Raw genomic sequence first — 15,149 nt, 5'->3', positions numbered from 1 at the left:
ACCAAAATAGTACATTTGTTAAAATCAATAAATTTTCATTGATGTATCATTATGACCTCCAAGTCCATAGTTTACATTAGGATTCACTCTTGGTGGCATAATTCTGTAGCTTTGGACAAGTGTATGATGGTAGGTTTTCACTATTAAAGTATCATAAAGAGTAGTTTCATTGCCCTAAAAGTCCTCTGTGCTCTGCCTACTCTTTCCTCCCTCCCCTCAATCTCTGGCAACCACTGGTCTTTTCTGTCTCCACAGTTTTGTCTTTTCCTAGAATGTCATATAGTTGGAATCATATAGTATGAAGCTTTTCCAGGTTGGCTTCGCTTACTTAATCACATTTAAGTTTCCTCTGTCTTTTCATGGCTTTATAGCTCATTTAATTTTAGCTCCGAATAATGTCTGTTTATTTATCCATTCACCAATAAAGGACTTTTTGGTTGCTTCCAAGCTTTGGCAATTATGAATAAAGCTGCTATAACATTTATGTGCAGGTGTCTGTATGGACATCAGTTTTCAATTCCTTGGGGTAAATACCAAGGAGCGCAGTTGCTGGGTTATACAGTAAGAGTATTTTTAGTTCTGTAGAAGCCATTAAACTATCTTCCAAAGTATGCCATTTTGCATTCCCACCAGCAATGAATGAGAGTTCTGTTCCTCCACATCCTCACCCAGCACTTGGTGGTGTCAGTGTTCTGGATTTTTACCATTCTAATAGGTGTGTAGTGGTCTCATTGTTGTGATCTATTATTTTTAATTAAATTTTTAAAGTATTTGACAAGTATAGATAAACATGCTGTTTTAAGAAATAATACAGAGATCTAGTTAATGTACTCTTTACTCATTTCATCTAATGGTAATATCTTCAAAACTATAGTGTAATATCACAAGCAAGATAAATATGTTGGTATAAGATATAAAACATTAACAATACTGTAGGGTTCCTTCATGTTGCCCTTTTATAGCTACACCTACTTCCCTCCTATTTTTACACCTTCCTATCTCCGCTAACCACCATTCTCTTCTCCATTTCCATATTTTTGTCCTTTCAAGAATGTTCTGTAAGTAGAATCATACAGCACGTAATCTTTGGGAATTGGCTTATTTTCCTGCAGCTCAATTCTCCAGAGCTTGAGCAAGCTTGCTGCATGTGTCAGTCCCTTCCTTTTTACTTGAATGGTGCCACACAGTTTGCTTAACAACCTCTGGGCTATTTCCAGGTTTGGGCTATTATAAGCTCCTATAAACATTCATTTACAGGTTTTTACAGGTTTTTGTGTGAATGTAAGTTTTCGTTTATCCTAAGGATTTCATTTATCCTAGGGATAAATGCTTAGGAATGACATTGCTGTGATGTATGGTAGTTACATATTCGGTGTTATAAGAAACTGCCCACCATTCTTCAGAGTGGCTGCACCATACCCTAAAACCACCAATGTACGAGTTTCTCTGAAACTTCACCAGCATTTGGGGTCATCACTATTATTTAACATTATTTTCTTTTAAAGTACACAATAGCTCTAGTGTATCTATAAAATTTTACAACCTCCGTAACTATCTAATTCCAGGATACTTCAGCACCACCCCCAAAGAGAACCCCTTATCTGTTAGCAGTCTCCCCATTCCTTTTCCCCCAGCCCCTAGCAACTGTGTTCTCTCTCTATGGATTTGCTTATTTGGACACTTCATATGACATAATCCTACAATATGTGTTCTTTTGTGACTGGCTTCTTTTTACTTAACAGTGTTTTCAAATTTTATCCGTATTCTAGCATATATCCATACTTCGTTACTTATGGCTGAATAGTATTCCATTTTATGGATATATTGAATTTTGCTTATACATGCCTCAGTTGATAGACTTTGGGTTTTCCCCACTTTTTGGCTATTAGGAATAATGCTACTACAGATGCACACATTTTAGTGTGCACATAAGTTTTAAATTCTCTTGGGTATATACCTAGGAGCAGAATTATTGGGTCATATGTGAACTTTCTGTATAACTTTGGGACACTGCCAAACTTTTCTAAAGGGCTTGAACAATTTTTTACATTCTCCCTAGCAATATATGAGCATTTCAATTCCTTCACATCCTCCCCAACACCTTTCAAGGTCTTTTTAAAATTACAGCCACCCCTGTGGGAGTGAAGTGGTTTTGACCTGTATTTCTCTGATAGCTAATGCTATTGTGTACTATTGCATACCTTTTTTTCATGTGCCTGTTTGCTATTTGTATCAGATCCTTTGCCATTTCTTAATTGGGTTCTTTGTCATATTATTATTTAGTTGTAATTCTTTATATATTCTGGACACTGGCCCCTTATTAGATACACAATCGGAAAATATTTTCTCCCGTTCTGTCAGTTGTCTTTTCACTCTCTTAATGGTATTGTTTTCAACAAAGAAATTTTAAACCTCAATACAGTCCAGTGTTTATTTCCTTTTGCTGCTTGTGCTTTTGTGTCACATCTAAGAAACAAGTTCCAAATGCAAGTTCCCTTATTCAGTATGACTGGTGTCCTCATTAGAAGATTAAAAAGCCACATGAAGACTGAGACACACAGAACACCGTGTGATGACAGAGACATAGATTGGAAGGACAAGGATCACGGCCATCACCAAAAGCCAAGAAGAGGAAAGGCAAGATTCTGCCCAGAGTTTCAGAGGGAGAATGACCTTGCTGATACCTTGAGTCTGGAATGTTAGCCTCCAAAACCATGAGAGTAAATTTCTGTTGTTTAAAACCATCCAGTTTATGGTACTCTCCTTATGACAGTCCTAGTACACTAAAACAGTTACGGCATTTATTTTTTTATTTATTTTTAAAGATTTTATTTATGTATGACAGAGAGAGATAGCAAGCACAGGGGAGCTAGAGAGGGAGAAGCAGGCTCTCCGCTGAGCATGGAGCCTGATTTGGGGCTTGATCCCAGGACACTGGGATCATGACCCGAGGCAAAGGTAGACGTTTAATGACTGGGCCACCCAAGTACCCCATTTATGGTGTTTAATTCTTTTGTGTATATTGCTTAATTCCTTATGCTAGTATTATTAAGGATGTTGCACTAATGAGAAATATTGGTCTGTAATTTTCCTTTTTTGCATTTTTTGGGTCTGGTTTTGGCATCAGAGTAATATTACTTTCATCAAATGAATTGGGGAGTGTTCCTCCCTCTTCCATTTTCTGGAAAAGATTGTGTAAACTCATCTTAATTCTTCTTTCAGCAGTTGATAGAATTCTCTAGTGTACCCTAAGGTTCCCCTTACCTGAAATATCTTCATTTTCCCCTCATTCCTGAAGGGTAATTTTGCCAGATATTGGCTTTGGGGTTGATAGTTCTTAATTTTCATCACTTTAAAAATGTTGTACTAATTCCTTCTTATCTCCATGGTTTTTGTTGAGAAACCCATTGCCATTTGCATTGTGTTTTTTTTTTTTTCTTATTGGTAAAATGTAATTTCTCTTTCACTGTTTTCTAGGGTTTGTCTGTTTTTCTTTAATATGACTTTTCAGATATTTAACTATAATATGTCTTGGTGTAGATTATTTTCAATTTATTCTGTTTGGAATTGTTCAGCTTCTTGATTCTATGGGCTTATGCTTTTTGTCAAATTTGGAAAATTTTTGTCCATTATTTTTTGAGTACTTTTTTTTTTTCTTAAGATCTTATTTATTTATTTGGGAGAGAGAGTGAGTGAGTGAGAGAGAGCTAGCATGGATGGGGTGGGACTAGAAGAGAAGGAGAAGCAGACTTTCCACTTAGCAGGAAGCCTGATGCAGGGAGCCTGATCCTGGGACTCAGGGATCATGACCTGAGCTGAAAGTAAACACTTAACCTACTGAGCCACCCAGGTGCCTCTCTTTGAGTTCTTTTTCAACCCCACCTTCTTCTTTCTTTTTGGAACTGCAGTGATGGGAACACTAGATCTTTTATTATAGTCCCATGGATCCTGGGGCTCTAGTCATTTATATTTTTTCAGCTTACTTTCTTTTTATTGTTCAGATTGGGTAATTTCTATTATTCTGTCTTCAAGTTCACTTATTATTACCTCCCGTTCCCTCTGTTCTTCTGTTGAGCCCATCCACTGAGCTTTTTGTTTCAGTTATTTTATTTTTCGGTTCCAAAATTTCCACTTGGTCCTTCTTTATATCTTCTAGTTCTTTGCTAAGACTGTCTTTCTTTGGGGGAGATTTTAAACTTTTTTCATTTATATGAAACATGTTTGTAAGGTTCACTGAAGCATTTTTATGATGGCTGCTTTAACATCTTTGTCATATAGTTGTGAAATTGCTGTTATCTTGGTCTTGACATCTCTTGACTATTGTATCTGCTGGATAGTGGTGAAACTCCTGACTCTCTACTAGGCCCTCCTCTGACACCATTCTAGTGGTGAGGAGGAGGGATGACTCATTACTGCTGAATGGGGTGGAAGTTCAGGCTACCCATATACTGTTCACTAATATGAAGTGGGGGATTAAGTACATCCATTGGGGAAGAAAGTCCTGTATTCCTACTGAGTCTTCTCTAATACCACCCTGGTGAGGCGTGGTATTTGGCTTTTGCTAATGGGGATGGGGATTGGGTCAGAGGTTACAGTTTTTAATGTTATGTTTGGCTATAACAAATGGTTACTGTCTATAAGTTTTGTGTGTTGCTAGCCTGCCCCTTTCTAATCCTTTGGCTACAGATAATGGCTTTTGTTAGGGTTTTTATCTCAGTGCCTGCTCATGTTTCTGGTTTGTCAGATTTTTAAGCTCTAAGTCCGGGATATATGAAAGGGGGGAAAAGGCTGGAGAATGCACCACCATGTCATTTCTTGGATTCAGAGTTCTCTAGACAGTATGCCTTCTTTTTCGCCACCACTTAGAGTCTTCTTACGTTTATTTTATATGTAATATCCGAAGTTTTTAGTTGTGCTTAGGAGTTTGTTCTTTATCCTAAAGACAGTGAAAATATTTTGAAATATTTTAAGTATTTTTAAAAAGATTTTTATTTATTTATTTGAGACAGAGAAAGCACGAGCAGGAGGGGAGGATAGAGGGAGAAGCAGGCTTCCCACTGAGCAGGAAGCCTGATGCAGGACTCGATCCCCGAACCCTGGGATCATGACCTGAGTATTTTAAGCATTTTTAAAACAAGTCGTTTTCGTGACTGCAGGATAAGGATAAGAGAGAACAAGACTGGAAATAGAAGCCAGCTACAAAACTGTGATAGGAATCTTAAAGACAATGATGTCCTGCACTTGGAAGGTAATAGAGGAAATGGAAATAAGTAGTTGAATTTCAGAAATATTTAGGAATTGGGGTGCCTGGGTGGCTCAGTGGGCTAAAGCCTCTGCCTTCGGCTCAGGTCATGGTCTCAGGGTCCTGGGATCGAGCCCCGCATCGGGCTCTCTGCTCGGCGGGGAGCCTGCTTCCTCCTCTCTCTGCCTGCCTCTCTGCCTACTTGTGATCTCTCCCTCTGTCAAATAAATAAATAGTTGTTTTTTTTTTAAAGTCCCATTTACCAATTGCACCAAAAATAGTAAGACATCAAGGAATAAATCTAACCAAGATGTGAAAGATCTATACTCTGCAAACTATAAAATATTGAGGAAAGAAATTGAAGATGATGAAATGGAAAAACATCCCCTGCTCATGGATCAGAAGAACAAATATTGTTAAAATGTCTATATAACCCAAAGCAATCTACACATTTAATGCAATCCCTATCAAAATGCCAAGAGCATTTTACTTTAGACAGAAAGATTAACATTTCCTTTGTTGCAATGGGGTGGGAGGGTGAGGAGAAAGAATGGATTCAGATAAAGATAGGTTTATAGGTTTGGTAGCAAAAGTTGAGGTAATTCCAGATTGTAGCTGCTGCTGCTGCTGCTGCTCTCCTTCTCCTCCTCTTGTTCTTTTCTAGTGATGTAGAAATTGAGGATATCTGCTGAGATTGAGAGAGCTGGAAGGTTTAAAAGGGATAGTATATATGACGGGTCTAGAACATAGCAGGTGTTAATGAGTCGTTGTTTTGTATTACTTATAGCTTTAGATAGTTTGATAATACAAGACCAGTGCAGTATAATGTGATTTGAGAACATTCAAATATCTTCTCTATAGTCCTACAATGTGCTTGAAACTTTTTTTTTTTTAAAGATTTTATTTATTTATTTGACAGACAGAGATCACAAGTAGGCAGAGAGGCAGGCAGAGAGAGAAGAGAAAGCAGGCTCCCTGCTGCATAGAGATTCTCAATGCGGGGCTTGATCCCAGGACCCTGAGACCATGACCTGAGCCAAAGGCAGAGGCTTAACCCACTGAGCCACCCAGGCGCCCCTCCACTAAAATAGATTTCGATGTTTCCTGCAGATTGACAGTTGACCCCAGGACCAGCTTTGACTTTAAGCAGGAATAATGTAACTCAACTCCTTTGGATTTAGCATTAACTCACTTTGAGTATTAAACTAGACTTAATCAGGTGCAGTAGTACTAAGATCCCTGTCTCTTCCTTATTCCTGAGACTTCATCCCCACGTCACACCCCAGGTTTAATAATCAAAACCTTGTCCCTGAATCCCAAATTTAGCAATCATTCCTTTTGTACTGCTCTAAACTAATCCTTGTTCAGGGACTAGAATTCTACCCACTGGGTTGGCATTAGCTGGACTTACCTGATGCTTCCTGCCTTCATGAGTATTCTTTTGAATACTCATTACTAGTTGTCAAACTGCGCTCCTCAAACCAACAGCATGCACATTGCCTAAGAACTTATTAGAAATGCACACTATTGGGCCACACACCTCCCGCCTCGGGTTTCTAATTCAGTGGTTCTGGGAGTGGTGCTCAACAATGTGTGTTGCAGTGAGCCCTCCAAATGACTCGGACACATGCTTAAATTGGAAACACCTGCCGCTTTCTAGAGCATCCATCATCCTGTGATAATCACTGAAAGCACATCAGTATTCCATAATCTCATCTATGTGCTCTGCCTGGTAGACTGTATTCTCAGTGTGGATGTCTGATCCTCATCGCCTACTACATCTTTGTGAACTCAGTCCAGTATTTGTTCCTGCCAGCCTGCTCATCCTGTTTGTCTTTCCGTAAAATTAGGAAAGGTGTAATATGTAGTCAAAAATATGTCTATTTTTGATAGACAAAATTCCCAAATGTCTTAATTCCCAAAGAATAGAGTCACAAATCGGTATATATAAGTTTCATTAAATTGGTAATACAATACATATTTATTGTTATTTGAGGAATAGCATTTAGTAGACAACTATTGGGCAGAACTTTGTATTTACTTTGTAATAGACACTGGATAAAGATGATAATTTCTGATTCAAACATGATATAAAACAATGAAATGTGTTCTGCACAAAAAAATACACTAATGACTTTGCTAACATTTCCTATGAGAATTTACTAGCACTTATTTTACAAAATGGAAATTTGTTTTCCATAAATTATTTTATACTTTTTTTGTTGTCATCTTTCTTATTTTAAAATTTTTCCAGCTTTATTAAGTTATAACTGATAAAGTTGTAGTATGTTTGAAGTGTGTAATATGATAATTTGATATATGTCTACATTGTGAAAGGATTCCCACAATCAAGTTAATTAACATATCCGTAACCTCACATAGTTACCTTGTTTTGTTTTGGTAACAACATTTAAGATCTACTTTCCTAGAAAATTTCAATTATATGATACAGTATTATCAATTAGAGTTAGCACACTATACTTTAGATCCTCATACCTTTACTGATCTTATAATGGAAAGTTTGTATCTTTTTAACAGCCTCTCCCCATCTCCTCCATCCCCTTTCCCCTGGCAACCACCATTCTCCTCTCTGTTTGTTTTAGACACTATATATAAGAGATACCAGGCAGTTATTTGTCTTTCTCTAACCTATTCAATTAGCATAACGCCTTCAAGATTCATTCATGTTGTCATAAATGGCAGAGTTTCCTTCTTTTTTAAGGCTGAAAAATATTCCATCTCTCTCTCTCTCTCTCACACACACACCCACACACACCCCACATTTTCTTTATCTATTCATCCATTGACAGACACTTGGGTCGTTTCATATTTTGGCTGTCATGAACAATGCAATGAATGTGGAAGTCCAGATAACTCTTTGAGGTCATGACTTCATTTCCTTTGGAGATATACCAAGGAGTAGGACTGTCGAATCATATGGTAGCTCAGAGATTTTTAGTCTCTTGAGGGAAACTCCATACTTTTTTTTTTAATAATGGCTGTATCAGTTTACATTTACCATTAGTGTATAGGGGTTCCCATTTCTCCGCATCCTTACTACTCTTAAGAATGTGGTAGTTGTTGTCTTCTTTCTTCCTGTTAATAGACATCTAACAGGTTTGAGGTGGATTTTTATTTGCATTTCCTTGATGACTGGTGTGTTGAGCACCTTTTCAACTAACTATTGACCATTTCTAAGTCTTCTTTGAAGAAGTGTCTGTTCAGGTCCAGTGTCCATTTTTAGATTGGGTTATTTGTTTTTGCTTTTATTTTTGATATTGCATTACATGACTTTCTTATATACTTCGGATATTAACCACTTTTCAGATATGTGGTTTGTAAATATTTTCTCTTATTCCATGGATTGCCTTTTGTTTTGTTGATAGCTTCCTTTACTGTGCAGAAGGTTTTTAGTTTGCTGTAGTCCCAATTGTTTGTTTTTATTTTGTTGTCTTTGCTTTTGGTGTTAAATCCAAAATCATTGCCAAGATATCAAGGAGTTTATCCTCTATGTTGTTGTTTTTCCTCCAAGAGTTTTACATTTTCAGGTCTTACATTCAAATATCAAACATTTTGAGTTGATTTGTATGTAGGGTGTAAGATAAGGATCAAATTCAATTCTTTAGCATATGAATGTTCAGTTTTCCCAACACCACTTATTGAAGACACTGTCCTTTCCCCATTGTATATTTTTTGACATCTGTGTTGAAAATTAATTGACCATATATGAATGGGTTTATTTCTGGGCTCTCTATTCTATTCCATCGACCTATGGGTCTGTTTTTATGCCAATACCATACTGTTTTGATTACTATAACTTTGCAATGTAGTTTGAAATCAGAAAGTGTGATGCTTTCAGCTTTGCTTTTCTTGGTCAAGATTGCTTTGGTTATTTACAGTCTCTTGTCATTCCATATGGATTTTAGAATTGCTTTTACATTTCTGTGAAAAATGTCATTAGAATTTTGATAGAGATTGCATTAAATCTGGGTATTGCTTTGGGGACTATGCACATTTTAACAATACTAGTTTTTCCAATCCAGCAGCATGAAATATTTTTTAATTTATTTTACCTTTTTCAGTTTCTTTCACTAATGTTTTATAGTTTTCAGATTACAGATCTTTCACCTTGGCTTACATTTATCTTGAGTATTTTATTTTATTTTTTCAGGGAGGGCGATAGAGCAAATAAAAATAAAAAGTGAATGCAAAATTAAAAATTTGTGAAAAAAATAACTTATAAAACCTCTTGCAACCCCACCCTTATTTTGATAATATCACTGAATGACTTCCATCAGAGAATCCTAATGAAATAGGCACATCTCACTTGCTAACCTATGAACATTTTGGCCTAGAAAATGTTATTATACTGACAGTCACATAACTTCCAGGACCTAATAATATGAAATTCATATATTGACAATGACTCTAGGTAAATCCAACATTGGGCTGCAGACTGAATTTCTTTTGAAGATTTTATTTTATTTAGAGACCGTGCATGTATCTGTGCACAAGCAGGGGGAAGGGACAAAGAGAGGGAGAATCTCAAGCAGACTCTGAGCTGTGTGAAATCCAACATGGGGCTTGATCTCAAGACCCTGAGATCATGACCTGAGCCAAAATTGAAAGTTAGATGTGCAACCTACTGAGGCAGCCAAGTATCCCAGCCATGGGATGAATTTTTAAACAAGTATTAAAATAATTTTTTTATTGGTCAGTTTTTAAAATCTTCAACAATGACAATATTTATATGCAGATTTCATGGAAAAAGGAGATAACACATGCATTTGAAACAATAGTCTTAAAGTGATATTTAGTAAAATATCTCCTTTTGATTATATTATTTACTGAGGTGGAATTCACATAAAGTTAACCATTTAAAAAGAATTTTTTTAGAGAGAAAGAGAGTGATGGGGAGACACAGAGTAAGAGGGAAAGAATCTCAAGCAGGCTCCACACTTAGGACCCTGAGATCATGACCTGAGCCAAATCAAGAATCAGTGCTTAACTTACTGAGCCACCCAGACACCCCTAAAATTAACCATTTTAAATTGAACAATTCAGTGGCATTTAGTACATTCACAATGTTGTGTAACCACAGTCTCTATCTAGGTCCAAAATATTTCCATCACGTAGAGTATAACTCTACCTATTAAGTAGTTTCTTCCCATGTCCCCTCCCTTCAACCCCTGGCAACCACCAATCTGTGTTTGGTCTCCATAGTTTTATCTGCTCCGGGTATTTCATCTAATAGGAATCATACAATATATGACCTTTGTGTTTACCTACTTTCATTTAGCATAATGTTTTCAAGCTTCATCTACATTGTAGCATGTATCAGTACTACTTTCCTTTTGATCACTCAATAATACCATTGCATGCATACACAACAGTTCATTTATTCATTCATCTGTTGATGGACATTTGAACAGTCTCCACTTTTTAGCTATATGAATAACTGTTATGAACATATGTGTATATGTTATGTTATAGTTATGTATATGTTATGAACATATGTGTATATGTTTGAGTGCTTATTTTCAGTTCCTTGGGGTATAGACCTGGAAGTGGAATTATGGGGTCATATGGTAATTTTTCTTTAAAGATTTTATTTATTTATTTGACAGAGATCACAAGTAGGTAGAGAAGTAGGCGGAGAGAGAGGGGGAGAAGCAGGCTCCCCGCTGAGCAGAGAGCCCAATGTGGGGCTCGATCCCAGGACCCTAAGATCATGACCTGAGCTGAAGGCAGAGGCTTTAACCCACTGAGTTACCCAGGCATCCCTCATATGGTAATTTTTACATTTTTGTAGGATTGCCAAACTGTTTTCCACAATGGCTGGAGAAGACTGGACCATTTCCACCAGGAATGTATGAGGGTTCCAACCTCTGCAAATCCTTGCTAACACTTATTATTTTCCATTTTAAAAAATTATGCCATCTTAGTGGGTTTGAAGTGACATCTCACTGTGATTTTGATTTACATTTCCCTAATGACTAATGAGGTTGAGCATCTTTTTACAAACTTATTGGCCACTTATATAACTTATTTGGAGGTATGTCTGTTCATCCTTTGCCTATTTTTTGATTGAGCTGTCTTTTGTTGTTGATTTGTAAAAGTTCTTTATATACTCTGAATACTAGACCCTTCCTTAGCAGATGAGTGGTTTGCAAATATTTTCTTCTAATCTGTGGGTTATCTTCTTGCTTTCTTGATAGTGGCCTTCAAGGTACAAAAGTTTTAAATTTTGATGTACTCCAGTGTATCTCCTTTTTTCTTTTGTGCTTTTGGTGTCCTATTGAAAAATCCATTGCCTAATCCTAGGCCATGAAGATTTACCCCTATGTTTTCTTTAAGGGTTTATAGTGATAGGTCTTTTTATTTGTTCTTTTGAAAATTTTTTCTTTAGTCCTTGTTTTTCTAGATACATATAATCGTGTACGCTTTATAAGTGGTCTTATAGTATTACCTCTTACATTTAGGTCATCAGTCCATTTGGAGTTAATATTTTTTTTAAAGATTTTATGTGTTTATTTGACAGAGAGAGATCACAAGTAAGCAGAGAGGCAGGCAGAGAGAGAGGAAGGGAAGCAGGCTCCCTGCCAAGCAGAGAGCCCGACGCGGGACTCAATCCCAGGACACTGAGATCATGACCTGAGCCAGAGGCAGCGGCGTAACCCACTGAGCCACCCAGGCTCCCTGGAGTTAATTTTGTATTCAGTGTGGAATTGGAGTCCAATTTTATTCTTTTACATGTGACCATCTGTTTGTTGAGCACCATTTGTTGAAGAGACTATTTTTCCTCCAATGAGTTGGCTTGTACCAGTGTTGAAAATCAAATGGCAATAGATAAATGAGTTTATTTGGGGGCTTTCAGTTCTATTCAATTGGTGTATATGTTTATCTCTATGCTATTACCACACTGTTTTGGTTACTGTATCTTTGTAGTAAGTTTTGAAATTGGAAAGTATAAGTTCTCAGCTTTGTTTTTCTTTTTCAAGATTCTTTTGGCTACTCAGGGCCCCTATAATTACATATGAATTTACAAACTGGCTTTTCCATTCCTGCCAAAACCAAACAGCTGTTTTGAAAGTTGTTAGGGATTGCATTTAATTTGTAGGTCTCTTTGGGTTGTTTTGCTATCTTAAAATAGCAGTACTTCACGAACAAAAGAATTTTTTTTTAATTTAGCTTTTCTTAATGACTCTCAGCAATATTTTGTATTTTTCAGTATATATATATCTTTCACTTCCTTCGTTAAATTTATTCCTAGTATTTTATCCTTTTGGATGCTATTGTAGATAGAATTGTTTTCAGCTTGTTCATTGCTGGTATATAGAAACACAACTGACTTTTTGTGTTGATCTTGTACTTTACAGCTTTCCTGAATTTGTGTCTTAGTTATAGTAGCTTTTTTGGTGAATTATTTGGGATTTCTATCTATAGAACCATGTACCTGCAAGGAGAGGTGGAAAGTTTATTTCTTCCTTTCCTTGTGAATGCATTTAATTTCTTCTTCCCTAATTGCTCTGGCTAGAACTTTTGTGACAGTGGTGAATAACAATGGTGAAAGTGAGCATCTTTATGTAGTTCCTGATCTTAGAGAGAAATCTTTCAATCTTTCACCATTGAGTATGATCCTAATTGTGTGTTTTTCATAAATGCCCTTTATCATATTGAGAAAGTTCCCTTCTATTTCTAGTTTTCTCAATGTTTTTATCGTAAAACATTGTTGAATCTTGTCAAATGCCTTTGTTGTTCAGTTGCGATGATTATGTGGGTTTTTTCCTTTTATTCTATTAATGCGGTGTATTATACTGATTGATTTTCTTAGGTTGATCACCCTTGCATTCCTGGGATAAATCCTGTTGGGTCATGGTGTAGACTATATTTAACATGCTTCTGGATTCTGTTTCCTAGTATTTTTTTTTAGAAATCTTCATCTATATTCATAAGGAATATTAAGCTATAATTTTTTCTTGTATTTATTTGACTTTCCTGGCCTCATAGAATGAATTAGGAAGTATTCCTTCCTCTGCTGTTTTTGAAAGGGTTTGTGAAGGATTGGCATTAATTTTTTGTTAAATGTTCAGTAAAATTCACCAGTAAAGCCATCTGGTCCTGAATTTTCTTTCTTAAAAGGCTTTTGGGATTGTTGATTCAATATCTCTGTTTGTTATAGTTCTGTATAGATCTTTTATTTCTTCTTTTTAAAAAAATATATATATTTTTTTAATTTTAAGTAATTTCTACACCCAACGTGAAGCTCAAACTCACAACCCCGAGATCAAGAGTCACACACTCCATCAATGAGCCAGTCAGGTGCCCCAAGATTTTCTGTTTCTTCTGGAATCAGTTTGGTATCTGTGTTTTAGGAACTTGTCCATTTCATCTAGGTCTAATTTGTTGGCATGCAATAGTTCATAATATTTTTATTTTGTAAAATAAGTAGTTAATATTCTTATTTCCACTTCCAATTTTAGTTATTTGAAATTCTCATTCTCTTTCTTTGTCATTCTAGCTGAAGATTGTTAATTTTGTTGATTTTTTTCAAAGAACTGAATTTTGTTTTCGTTAATTATACTGTTTTCTTATTCCTTATTTTATTTATCTCCACTCTGATATTTACTATTTCCTTCCTTTTTCTAGGTTTGGGGTTAATGGGCTCTTCTTTTCTAGCTCCTTAAGGTGTGAGGTTGGATTATATATACATATATATATATATATATCTTAAATATATATGTAAAATTATATATATGATATATAAGATATAGATCATGATATATATTTATTTAAGATATATATTTATTTAATATATATATATAAAATCTTTAAAAGGTATACATATCTTTTAAAGATTTTATATATTTATTTGAGAGAGACAGTGAGAGAGAGCATGAGAGAGGAGAATGTCAAGAGAGAGAAGCAGACTCCCTGTAGAAGTGGGAGCCTGATGTGGGACTTGATCCCAGGACTCCAGGATCATGACCTGGGCTGAAGGCAGTCGCTTAACCAACTGAGCCACCAAGGCACCCAAGATATATATTTTTTTTAGTGTAGGCATTTATTGCTATAAACTTCCCTCTGAGCACTGCTTTTACTACACCCAGTAATTTTGGTATATTGTGTTTCCTTTTCATTCACCCGTAAGGGTTTTCTGATTTTCCTGTGATTTCTTCTTTAACCCATTGATCGTTTGAGAGAGGGTTGTTTAATCTTCTACATACTTGTGAATTTTCTTGTTTTTCTTATGGTATCAACTTCTAGTCTTTTCCATTGTGTTTGAAGAGAATACTTTGAATCATTTCAACTTCTAAAAATTTATTGAGACTTTTTTTGGTAGCCTAATGTATGGTTTATTTTGGTAAATGTTTGGCAAGTGTTTGAAAGATTTGCTGTCATCTGGTGGGATGTCCTATATATCTCGGCTAGGTCTAGTTTGCTTACAGCGTTGTTCAATTGTCTAAATACTTAAAATATAAAAATATTTATAAATCAAGTTTTTAAAAGTTAAATTTGTCCTCCTACCTCAAAATATACAATAATAGAGAAGATTAAGATTTAGAATTTTCTAAGACTCCTTGGAATTCCACTCTGGAGCATGGTGGCCCTGCTCCATGGGTAACAGCCTAGAAGAAGAGCAGGTCTAAGAACTGTACTGGCCACTATTGAAGTCAGGCTTCATTTAGACCATCTAGCAGACTATTAGTGCCACCTCCAACACCCCCACCCAGGGCTTAAGCCACCACATTAAGTCCTGACTTTGGGTGAGTGCATTCAAATGAATAAACTCAGTTACTTCTTGGGATATTAGGACCAATGAAGTTCTCTGGTCCCATGCCCATTTCATACTTCCTGTACCATAAAATGGGTACCTTAGTACCAGTTTGACAGTCACTTGATATGC

This window comes from Neovison vison, chromosome 13, assembly GCF_020171115.1.
Source record: "Neovison vison isolate M4711 chromosome 13, ASM_NN_V1, whole genome shotgun sequence".
Taxonomy (NCBI): domain Eukaryota; kingdom Metazoa; phylum Chordata; class Mammalia; order Carnivora; family Mustelidae; genus Neogale; species Neogale vison.
Note: the sequence above shows the minus strand (reverse complement) of the source record.